Source organism: Octopus sinensis, unplaced genomic scaffold (genome assembly GCF_006345805.1).
Source record: "Octopus sinensis unplaced genomic scaffold, ASM634580v1 Contig18440, whole genome shotgun sequence".
NCBI lineage: Eukaryota > Metazoa > Mollusca > Cephalopoda > Octopoda > Octopodidae > Octopus > Octopus sinensis.
The window spans coordinates 21,798-35,473 of record NW_021835840.1 but is presented as its reverse complement, the minus strand read 5'-3'; the positions used below and the strand labels follow the sequence as shown (position 1 = coordinate 35,473).

The following is a 13,676-nucleotide window of genomic DNA, read 5'->3' as shown; positions in this document are numbered from 1 at the left end:
GGCAAAGGAGACCGATAGAATAAGTACTAGGCTTACAAAGAATAAGTCCTGGGGTCGATTTGCTCGACTAAAGGCGGTGCTCCAGCATGGCCGCAGTCAAATGACTGAAACAAGTAAAAGAGTAAAAGAGAGTAAAGAACTACAACTGATTCTTCTAAAAGAGTCTCACCACTTGTGGAATGCACTTCATAGAGCTATCTACGAACAGGAGACAGCTACTAAAATATCTGATCAGCCAGAGAGATATAAATGGCTCTTGACCTCCCTGCTGTGATGGAAAATGTCGATTATGCCATAGAAATGCGAAAGATATCAACCATATCACCAGCAGCTGTCTAAAAATATCTGAAAAATATGATTTTCCCATGAGATATGACACTGTCACAAAAACAATCTATAATGTTATGTGCAGAAAGGATTGTCCTGACAACCATATGAAAGGTACAGCAGGACCAGAAATTATCTACTCCATTAAACATAAATGTTGCACTGCTAACACAGGTAGGAGATAATATTTATCTAAACCTTTAATACACTTGGTAGCATCAAAGCGAAGAGCTGGCAGAAACGTTAGCACACCGGGCGAAATGTGTTGCCATATTTTGTCTGTCATTACGTTCCAAGTTCAAATTCCGCCAAGGTCGACTTTGCCTTTCATCCTTTCGGGGGTCGATAAATTAAGTACCAGTTACGCACTGGGGTCGATGTAATTGACTTAATCCCTTTGTCTGTCCTTGTTTGTCCCCTCTGTGTTTAGCCCTTTGTGGGTAGTAAAGAAAGAAATACACTTGGTAGCATATTATGGTTGTATAATGAAATACAGGGTCTCTACAGGTCATTAGTATTTATGTACCAGTTTCCAAAAATGTGTTTAATATGTAAAATTGATACATCCAATATGTTACATTGCTATTTCCATCACTTGTTAAGGTTATCTTTACAGATTTGCGATAGAAATTCTAGCCAGCCCTGATTTGTTACAATGTTTCATATCCGAATACATCGAATTGGAAAACTAAGTAATATTGTATATACATATTTTAGAGGGTCTTGCTCTTTTATCAGCACCCAGCAAATCCATTATCCATCGATGGACTCAGGTGCTTATATGTGCCACCGGCATGAGGGTCATTCAGGCGGTACTAGCAATGGCCATACTCAAATGTTGTTTTTTACATGCCACCTGCACAGGAGCCAGCCCAGCTGCACTGGCAATGCCCTCACTCGAATGTTTTTTCACGTGCCACTGGCACAAGTGCCAGTGAGGTGGCGCTGGTAATGATCATGCTCGAATGATGATTTTTACGTGCCACCGGCATGGAAGCCACTCAGCTGCTCTGGCAATGATCATGCTCGGATGGTACTCTTAGTGCTCTACTAGCATGGATGCCAGTCATCGAATTTCATTTCGATTTCACTTGCCTCAACAGGTCTTCGCGAGCAGAAATTAGTGTCCAATGAAGGAAAGGTACACATAGTGGGCTGGTTACACCCCTGGCATAGACCTGGCATATGGTTTCACTTGGCTTGTTGGGTCTTCTCAACCACAGCATATTTCCAAAAGTCTTGATCACAAGTCATTGCCTCGGTGAGGCCTAATGTTCGAAGGTCGGACTTCACCACTTCATCCCAGGTCTTCCTGGGTCTACCTCATTCCATAGGTTCCCTCAACCACTAGGGTATCGCACTTTTCACAGAGCTATCCTCATCCATTCTCGCCACATGACCATACCAGCAGAGTCGTCTCTCTGGCACACCACATCTGATGCTTCTTAGGTCCAACCTTTCTCTCAAAGCACTAACACTCTGTTGAGTATGCACATTGATATTACACACCCATCGGATCATACTGGCTTCATTCCTTTCAAGGTTATGCATGTCCTCAGCAGTCACGGCCCACATTTCACTGCCATGTAGCATAGCTGTTCGTACACTTGCATCATACAGTCTACCTTTTACTCTGAGTGAGAGGCCTTTTGTCACCAGCAGAGGTAAGAGCTCTCTGAACTTTGCCCAGGCTATTCTTATTCTAGATTCTTACAAACACCAAATAGATAGTTAACTTGCTTTATGACCATGAGTGCATCAAACCTCACATGTGCATATACTCACATTTTCGCAGATGCTTGTATGAGTGAGTGTACTTGCGCCATGCAGCTTGCCCAAGGGTTTTTATACATACATATCTGTTAACGGTTATTTTTAATACTTTTCTCACTGGATTGAGTGTTCGTTTTTCTTTTTTTCCATCTGTGATTTTATTTTTGATCTTCTGTATAAATGAAGATATTTCCTCCGTCTAGCTGTTTTTCTGTCTACAATGCAACAAGTTACATTGCAGAACTGTTATTCTAACAAGTTGGATCAATTTATCCCCTGACGAGATACATCTACACTGCCAGATGCTCCGAAACCAGTTGTAGAGCATCCCACTGATGAGGGATTGATACTAGATGTGTCGAAACAATTGTCGTGATTAATAATAAATTCTCATATATTCCATCTTCCATTTGCCATATAACTAACAAACACTGTGAAAGTGACCATGCTTTACTAGCAAGGTACCAGGTGTAAACCATTCCTTTATATATATATATATATACATATATATATACACATATATATATATAGTGGTGGTGCCATGGCCAGTGAGGTAAATCTGAGGCGTGGTTATTGCTAGTTGAAAATATATATATACATGCAACCATTCGTTTATATATATATATAATACATGCAAGCGAAGCCATGATCGCAGGTTGCACCTGGGTGTCAGGCCGAAAAACTGCTTTCGGCAGCTGTCGTGTCTTCACGGTGTCACCGCCGCCCACTCGGCTGGTCCAGGGTGGTACACCTACAATCACCCCCCGGTCACGACAATACGGTCAGCCTTCAGCATTGGTCGCAGCATGATTATTAGAGCGAGGCAGACGCATACAGCCCATCGCAGCAGCCACTGCACTGTGCATGCGGGTCTAAGTGTGTGGTGGCTTCATGCCCCCCAGCGGTGGTGCATCAGCAGGGCCACAGCACTGAACTGAAATTACAAGAAATATATATATATATTATATATATATATACACATATACATAGCAATATAAATATATATATATACATACACATATATATGTACAATATATATATAAATTCATACAGGCATAGCTGCATACCTATACATACCTACCTACATACATACATATACATATATACATACACACACATGTATGTATATGTATGTATGTACGTATGTGTGTATATATTTATGAGTGTGTGTTCATAACAGTATATTATATACATATTCATCAATGCCAAGAATAGTCACAATAAAGCATTGAATCCGTCCATTCTGTCTCCCCCCCAACTCACTTCCCGTTCAAACAGAGCTAATTTTATGCATTCTTTACAGCTTATTATAACGAATTACAGCCTAATAATGTCACTTAAAAATATCATTTATAGCTCTTTCTCTGATTATTGAAAACTAATTCAAATTTTATAAAATTATTTATATTACTAAATTCAGTTTTATTCCCTCTATTGAAAAATAAAAGTAAAATATAAAGTTAACTTATTGAGCTATCTCTAAAATAACTTCGTAAATGGTGGGGGGGGGGGGAGAAAATCAATATTCACCTTAGATGTACACATAATTATAAGGTGCTTAACGAGTAGATCGTTTTATTAATTATAAAACTAACAAACAGTTTGAATTTTCTGATCGATTCTAGCTGTTGATGTAATGACCTCAAACGATTGATACATCGACTCATTTGTTGCCTGCAGTCTAGCAAATGCACACATGCATGTATAGATGCACTTTTAGTATGTCTTTTGTTCTGTTGTTCTGGTTTCTCTAAAAGCAGCAAAGCTACGAGTTCAATTCACTCTAAGGTCAACCTGACATTTCCTTCCTCCAGGGTCAATAAAATAGAATTTTTGCCAAATGTACAGCTGTGGCTGCATGGTAGAAAGTTTGCTTTCCAACCACATGGTTCCAGGCTCAGTCCTGATGTGTGGCACCTTGGCCAAATTTCTTCTACTATAATCCTGGGCTGAACAAAACCTTGTGAGTGGATTTGATAGAGAGATACTGGAAGAAGTAACTCCCTATTTTAAAATATTTATAAATTATGTATTATTTGGAAATTTTTTCTCAAAACTTTTGTTTGATTTTTGAAATCTCTCTATATATAAAGTTGAAGTTGTCTGTATATGGTAGGTTTGGTAGCTTTCAACTAACTCTATCTCCTCCGAAACCCTGCAGCGAAAGTTGACCAAAATTGAGAGTATGATAGAAGAAGGCTTGCTCTTCCTTCCATAGAACAAAAAGTTCAAATCAGACCATGTTAGCACCAAAAATTATTTACATCAAAAAGGTGCTTTTTTTCTATGAAAATCCCTATTTTTTATAATTTTTTTGACTGCTGTGTCGCCATTTTTCGGTGTATTTCAACCAGAAAAATGTTCTCTTAAAGAGAATAACAAGCTACATAATGCAAAATTTTTACTTTTCAAAAATTTCAATTCTAAAGGGTCGAAACAAACCCGAGCAACGCCAGGCGATGCTGCTAGTATAAATAAAACCTCAATATCCATTTTTTGTAAAAATTATAATTAATAAATAATTAATGAAATAATTTATTTTAAAATACGGAGTTTTATTTTTCAATCACTGTATGTGGGTACTATTTATGAAGAGTGGTACCACTGCGTGCACTCGCGTACTGACGCATCCACGCTAGCTATTCGTGACTAGTCGATCCTACAACGACTACCTAGTACGAGTGCTAGATAGGTTTTTTTTAAACAAATAGAATTTTTTTTTATACAAAATAAATAAATTTTTACACAGGCGCAGGAGTGGCTGTGTGGTAAGTAGCTTGCTAACCAACTACATGGTTCTGGGTTCAGTCCCACTGCGTGGCATCTTGGGCAAGTGTCTTCTGCTATAGCCCCGGGCCGACCAATGCCTTGTGAGTGGATTTGGTAGATGGAAACTGAAAGAAGCCTGTCGTATATATGTATATATATATGGGTGTGTGTGTATATGTTTGTGCGTCTGTGTTTGTCCCCATAGCATTGCTTGACAACCGATGCTGGTGTGTTTACGTCCCTGTCACTTAGCGGTTCAGCAAAAGAGACCGATAGAATAAGTACTGGGCTTACAAAGAATAAGTCTTGGGGGTTTATTTGCTTGACTAAAGGCGGTGCTCCAGCATGGCCGCAGTCAAATGACTGAAACAAGTAAAAGAGTAAAAAAGTAAAGAGAGAGAGTAAATAAAACACAAAAACACAGAGTAAATAATTTTTTTTAAAACAAAGTAAGGTGAACCATCCCAATGTTCTACTTTGTGTAAAAAAAAATATTTTGTGTTGTAGGATTGACTAGTCACGACTAGCTAGCATGGATGGGCAAGTACGCGAGTGTACTTAAATAGTACCCTGTGTGTGTGTGTGTATATATACATACGTATATATATATATATATATATATAACCAAGAAAAAAGCAATGATCCATTCTTGTTGCTTTTTTCTTGGTTATAATCACCCCACATAATTTTATGGTTAATACCATAAAGAATTCTGGTGCATCTAAGTTAAGTACCATATTCATTTGAATTCATTTGAATCTTAATTATTTTGCTGTATATATAATATATATATATAAGGAAATAATTTATCCTAATATAGCATGAAGATAAACTATCCATAGCTAGGGTTTTTTAAATTTGAAATATTCAGAAAAATATGAAAAATGAAGGACAATTCAGCAGAGTTTGTGGAAGTTTTCTGATGTTTCTTACAAAATTTAATCTTTATGCGTAGGTTTAGGTTGCAGTTTGGAATAACAGTAGTGATAGTGGCGTTATCATCATCATCATCATCATCAGTAGTAGTAGTGGTCGCAGTTGCAGTGTTGAATAATGGTAGTGACAGTAAAGTTATCATCATTAGTAGTAGTAGTAGTGGTGGTGGTAACAGCAGTAGTAGTAGCAGCAGCAGTAGTAGTAGTGTGGTGGTGGTGGTGGTGGTGGTCACAGTTGCAGTGTTGAATAACGGTAGTGACAGTGAAGTTATCATCATCATCATAATTATCATCATCAGTAATAGTAGTAGCAGCAGTTGTGCCAGCAGTAGTAGTAGTAGTAATAACAGTAGTAGTAGTAGTGGTGGTGGTGGTGGTGGTGGGTGATGGTTGCAGAGTTGAATAACTGTAGTGCCATGCAGATATTATCATCATCATCATTATTATTATTATTATTAGTAGTAGTAGTAGAATTGGTGGTGATGGTGGTAGTTGTAGTAGACATAGAAATATAGACATTAAAACAATTATAACCATTGATAATGATGATGGTGGTGGTGGTGACAGCGGTGTCCTTGGCTTCACTGAAAGAATTCCAAGATGTTCTGACCACTGCCTGTCTGTCCACTCTTCCAACCACATCCTGCCCCTTTCCAGCCCCAACACCCCACCCACCAACCCACCGCAACCAACCCCTTTCCCCTCCATCCATGCTTGTTGTAAACCAACATGTCATTCACACGCAAACGCCACCACAAACTACGACCGTTCCATCTTCGTACGTTCACCTTTTCTTTCAAAACTCCACATAACCCGCATCTGCAACGACGCAGGCATTTAGCAAGAATTCTTGTCAGCTCAGCAGATGTACGAGACGTCTGCACATAGAATTGAACGTAGCCCACAAGCAGAAGAATTTTCCAAACTAAAGTTCAGGTATTATTGAAAGGTCAAAAGATGGAGAGGTCAGAATCGGTTTTCGTTTCAGAATTGACTCACCAAACGACTGCAGCCGTTTTCGCCTCGTCTCTTCTGTGTTTCCGCCTCTGTTTTTGCCCACCTCCGCTCCTTCTTCGGTGTTATGTGCAGTTTGTAGTTTGTTCACTTTGGAACTGAATTCAATGGTGCAAAGGTACATGCGGTGGTGGTGGTCGTTGTGTTTCTTGGGGATTTGTAAAATAAGAATTACAAATTGCTCTTCAGGTGTTGTGTGTATGTGTGTATATATGTATGTTTTGTAATAAAATGAAAGACAAATATATAAGCATATATATATATATATATACAGACACACACACACACACATACATATATATACATATATATAAAAACACACATATATATATACATATATCTACATATATATATATATACATATATATAAAAACACACATATATATATACATATATCTACATATATATATATATTCATGTATATATAGACAAACATATGTATACATATAACTACATATATATAGAGATATGCATATATATATGTATATATATATATATACATACACACATATATGTATATATGTATGTGTATGTATATATATGTGTGTGTATGTACATATATATACATATATGTGTGTGTGTTTGTACATATATATGTATATATATATATTTATACATATTAATATGTATATGTATATATATACGCACATACATACATGTATATATATATATGTATGTATATATATGTGTGTGTATATACACATATATATATGCATGAGTATATAATGCATATATGCATATGTACATGTATATTTATATATATATATATATATGAACATATACATATATACATACATGTGGATGTGTTTATGTTTGTGTGTGTGTCTGTGTGTATATGAGAGAGAGAGGTGAGATATTTGTTTACAGCAACAAGCTGGCAGAATCATTACCACACTTGACAGAATGCTTTGCAGCATATTGTCAATCATCATGTTCTGAGTTCAAATACGGCTGAGGTTGACGTTGTTTTCTTCCTTCCAGGGTCAATAAAATAACTACCAATAGAGCAGTGGGATTTGTGTAATCAACTTACTCCCTCTCCCAAAATATAAAACCATTATATATATCTGTTTATATATATATATATTTTTCTTTTACTTGTTTCAGTCATTTGACAGTGGCCATGCTGGAGCACTGCCTTTAGTCGAACAAATCAACCCCAGCACGTATATTTTGTAATAACAGTACTTATTCTATTGGTCTCTTTTGATGAACTGCTACGTTATGGGGACATGAACACTCTAACATCAGTTGCCAAGCGACAAATACAAAGGAGAACAAATACAGAGACACAAATACACACACACACACACATATATAAGATGGGCTTCTTTCAGTTTCCATCTACCAAATCCACTCACAAGGATTTGGTCAGCCCCAGGCTACACTTTTTATCTATAGACCTCTTTGATTACCATTTTATTCTGGTGCCCCCTTATAGCCATTCAATGAATTTTGTTCTTCACCCATTAACTTGTGTTGGTTTTGACTATGTAAGACAATAGAGAAGGAAACACAGTTCTATATTTAAGAGATGAGGAATTATTTACATTATTTACATTTGATGGATATTTAGTTAGTTGGTTAATTTTTTGGCTCAAAAAGCAAAAAGCAAGGCCATGTAGGGGGACATGGAGTTATGTACAGGGTGGTGTTCATATAAAGAGTTCAGGCCACTTGTGGTCAAGGGAGACTTTGAACCGAGCGGTCGTCGGCATCTTCACTATCTCGTCCGGCAGCTTATTCCACGGATCCGCAACCCGGACGGAGAAAGCCCTTCTCCTTCGATTGAGATGTAATTGTCACAGATAGAGCTTTTCGGAGTGACCCCGCAGCCGACGCTCTGGAGCAGGAGTGAAGAATAGCTCTTTCGAGAGGTTACACTTTCCGCTTATGATGTTGTGAGCAAGAATGAGATCACCACGGCGTCGTCGTTTTTCTAGAGAATAAAGGTCGAGCGTCTTCAGCCTTTCTTCATAAGACAAATGCTTGAGACCAAGAACCATACAGGTAGCCAGCTTCTGGACTCTTTCGAGATGCTGTATGCCTTTGAGGAGATAAGGAGAAGAGGCTTGAATCCCGTACTCCAATATGGGTCTCACCAGCGTGACATTGAGCGGTAGGAATATGGCTGCTGTGAGCATTCCGAATGACCGTCGAATCAAAAACAGAACTCCGCGTGCTTTGTTGGCATCATGGACGCACTGACAAGACGTTTCGGCTGATATACCCTCCTGCCTTCTTCAGGTGTCTTGGGGAAATTTCAAACCTGGGTTCTCATTCCTAAGGTATTTTCAATGTTTTTGTTATTATTAATTATTATTATTGTTATTATTATTATTAATTATTATTATTGTTATTATTATTATGCCCACGGGCATATGGCATAGTGGTTAAGAGCGCAGGCTACTGACCCCAAGATTCCAAGTTCGATTCCAAGCAGTGACCTGAATAATAACAATAATAATAACAATAATAATAATAATAATAATAATAATAGTAATAATAATACCATCGAAAAATACCTTAGGAATGAGAACCCAGGTTTGAAATTTCCCTAAGACACCTGATGAAGGCTGGAGGGTACATCAGCCAAAACGTTATGTTAACAACAAAGATGAGTAAAAATATCCATCAAATGTAAATAATGTAAACTAGAGAAGGAAACCTAAGTGGTTTTTGCAATGCATACCAATACATACATCTAAAGCAGGGGTTCTCAACCATTTTTTATTTATGGACCCTTTTGATTGCTATTTTATTCTAGTGGACCCTTATAGCCATTCAATGAATTTTGTTCTTCACCCATTAACTCATGTAGGTTTTGATTATGTAAAACGTTAAAGAAACCTGTTTCTTGCAATACACATCAATACATCTAAAACAGGGGTTTTCAACCGTTTTTTACCTATGAACCCCTTTGATTACGATTTTATTCTGGTGGACCCCCATAGCAATTCAATAAATTTTGTTCTTCACCCATTAACATGTGTAGGTTTTGACTATGTAAAATATTTGAGAAAGAAACCAAGATCTTTCTTGCAATTCATACGAAGAGATACATTTAAAGCATAAATTTTTCAGGGACCCTTGAAATAGTAGTGTGGATCCCCAGTTTACTATTTTGCTGTGTGAACCCCAAGAATCTTATACAGGCCAACAGGGGACACATGGACCCTGGTTCAGAACCACTGCTTTACTCTATCAACACCTGACAACATGACATATTTCCACCTCCCTTTTACTCGGTGACCCCCACGGAGTGCTAGAGTTATAAAAAAAAAGGTGCCCAGTCCCCTCTGTAAAGTGGTTAGCATTAGGAACAGCATCTAGAAACAGGAACCGTGCTAAAGCAGATATTGGAGCCTCATGCAGTCCTCTGGCTTATTTGACCCTGTGAAACCATCCAATACATGCCAGTATGGAACATGGACATTAGATGATGATGATGTCAATGATGATGATGGTGATGATGATAATGGTAATGATGACGACAACAACAATGGTGATGATGATGGTGATGGTGGTGATGATGATGATGATGTGATGATAACAATGACAACGATGATAGGTGGTGATGATAATGATAATGAAGATGACTGATGATTAATGATAATGAAGATGATGCTGATGATGACAGTAATGATGATGATGATGGTGGTGATGATGATGATGATGATGATGGTGATGATGATGATGATGATGGTGGTGATGATGGGAATGATGATGGTGGTGGTGGTGATGATGATGATGATTATGGTGGTGATGATGGGAATGATGATGGTGGTGGTGGTGATGATGATGATGATGATGATGGTGTGATGATGATGATGATGGTGGTATGATGGTGGTGATGATGATGATGGTGATATGATGATGATGGTGATGATGATGATGGTGGTGATGATGGGAATGATGATAGTGGTGGTGGTGATGATGATGATGATGGTGGTGGTGATGATGATGATGGTGATGATGGTGGTGATGATGGGAATGATGATGGTGGTGGTGATGATGGGGATGATGATGGTGGTGGGGATGATGATGGTGGTGGTGATGATGGGGATGATGATGATGATGGTGGTGATGATGGGAATGATGATAGTGGTGGTGGTGATGATGATGATGATGGTGGTGGTGATGATGATGATGGTGATGATGGTGGTGATGATGGGAATGATGATGGTGGTGGTGATGATGGGGATGATGATGGTGGTGGGGATGATGATGGTGGTGGTGGTGATGGGGATGATGATGGTGGTGGTGATGATGATGGGAATGATGATGATGGTGGTAATGATGATAGTGATGATGATGATGATGATGGTGGTGATGATGGGAATGATGATGGTGGTGGTAATGATGATAGTGATGATGATGATGGTGGTGATGATGGGAATGATGATAGTGGTGGTGGTGATGATGATGATGATGGTGGTGGTGATGATGATGATGGTGGTATGATGGTGGTGATGATGATGATGGTGATATTGATGATGGGGATGATGATGATGGTGGTGATGATGGGAATGATGATAGTGGTGGTGGTGATGATGATGATGATGGTGGTGGTGATGATGATGATGGTGATGATGATGGGAATGATGATGGTGGTGGTGATGATGGGGATGATGATGGTGGTGGGGATGATGATGGTGGTGGTGATGATGGGGATGATGATGATGATGGTGGTGATGATGGGAATGATGATGGTGGTGGTGGTGATGGGGATGATGATGGTGGTGGTGATGATGATGGGAATGATGATGATGGTGGTAATGATGATAGTGATGATGATGATGATGATGATGGTGGTGATGATGGGAATGATGATGGTGGTGGTAATGATGATGATGATGGTGGTGATGATGGGAATGATGATGGTGGTGATGTTGATGGGGATGATGATGGTGGTGGTGATGATGGGGATGATGATGATGATGATGATGATGGTGGTGGTGAAGATGATGGTGATGATGGTGGTGATGATGATGATGATGATGATGATGATGGTGATGGTGATGATTAATGACAATGATTGATAATAAACGATGATGACGATAATACTGATAACAATGTCAACAACCATAATAATGATGTCAATAATAATGAGGAAATATATTTATCTGCAGACTTCCAGGAAAATCTGATGGAATATTTAACCAAAAATTTCCAATGTCACTTTGTCATATTGGTAAAGAAACCAAAAAAAATTTTTTAATAAGGATACGAAGTTTAAGTAAAATTTTTTCTAAAACTTTTATCTCTGTACAAATATATTTTGTGATATTTTCCAAAAGGAAAAATGGTGAAATATAAAGAAAATGTATCTAGGTTTGTTTCGTATTATTTCATGAATAAAGGATAAGAAAGTTTCACTAAATTTATCTCAATATTCTTTATCGTATATCATAATTCAAGTCTCCATAGAAAATCTTGGAAATACTAAGAAATTTCAGCAAAATTTCCCCTCAAATATTTAAGAATACGAAGATGACATCTTTGTAAAGTTTTACTGGAAAAAAGAACTGTAAGAAATTTGGCCAAAATTTGTTCTGATATCTCAAATTGCATAATTTACTTATCTAGATTTTTCTTAAGAAAGAAATAATATATGAAAGAAGAGAAATTTTCTTTGAATGCTCTGAAAGATATCCATAGAGCTAATACAAAACTGATAACCTGCACTTGCGCTAAAATTTGTTTAGAATATCTAGATGTACTTTTACACGAAGTTTATTTTTATAGTAAATGGAATAAAATAAGGGATTTTTACTAAAATTGTCCTTGAAACATTTAACAGATAACCAGATGGTTTATGAGAAATGGTTAGGGAATTTAAAAAAGTTTTTTGTTTGAAATTTTTTTCAAGAATATCTATACAAAAGTCATTGTGGAATTTTATTGAAAATAGAATAAGAAATTTCATCAAAATTTTCTGTGAAACATTTAAAGATATTTAGGTATATTTCTCAAAAGCAATTTTAAACAAAATTTAACTGGATCTAACTAATTTTTTCTGAAATTGTCCTTGAAACACTCGGCAGATATCCAAATGGTTTGTGAGAAATAGGGAATTAAAAAAATTTCTTATGAAATTTTTTGAAGACCATGTATACAAACTACTCTGTTGTGCTTTATTGAAAATAGAATCAGAATATTAACCAAAATATTCTGTAAAACACTTAAAGAATATCTTTATATATTTCTGTAAAGTATTTTATGAAAGAAAGACAGAAAAATAAGGCAAGCTTAAATGAAAAATGAAAAAATATCAAGATGGATATTTTTTTTTGGAGAGAAAATTTTCGGAAAAGCAATAAAATATTTGACCAAAATTTCTGCCTTTTTTGATTTTTTTTTTTTTTGTGTGCGTGTGTTTTATGAAAAGGAATAAGAAATTTAACTGACATTTTCTTCTGAAACAATGAAATAATGCCTTGATATCATTCTTTATGATGTGTTAGGGGAAAAAAAAAAAGAATATTATTTCAAAATCTAACTTAATTTTTCCTTTAAACATTTATCTGTTAGTTAGAATGTAGTTCTTCTGAGAGTTTGATAATAAAAAGAAGTGTAAATTTAATTGAAGTTTGCTTAGAAAGATTTATAACATCTATGGATCGACTTATTTGCTGCATATTATCAAAAAGAAACGATAAATTAAAAGAAAATTTTCTCTGAAACTTGCATAAGATATCTAGATGTATTTTATTCACAGAAGGCATAAAACTGAAATTCATTCTGAATTGCTGCAGGACGTATAAACCTCTTTCTCATGTTTTAAGTTGAATAAAAAAAAAACTAAAAAAAAAACAAAAAAACAGAAAGGTATTTCAACAAAATAGCCTCGTACCC

The 13,676-nt window shown here is 36.8% G+C and overlaps 1 pseudogene; it reads left to right on the top strand.

The window, feature by feature from the left end:
* The first annotated feature begins 2,619 nt into the window (after nucleotides 1-2,619).
* LOC115231406 lies at nucleotides 2,620-2,765 on the top strand (annotated as a pseudogene).
* Nucleotides 2,766-13,676: the final 10,911 nt, after the last annotated feature.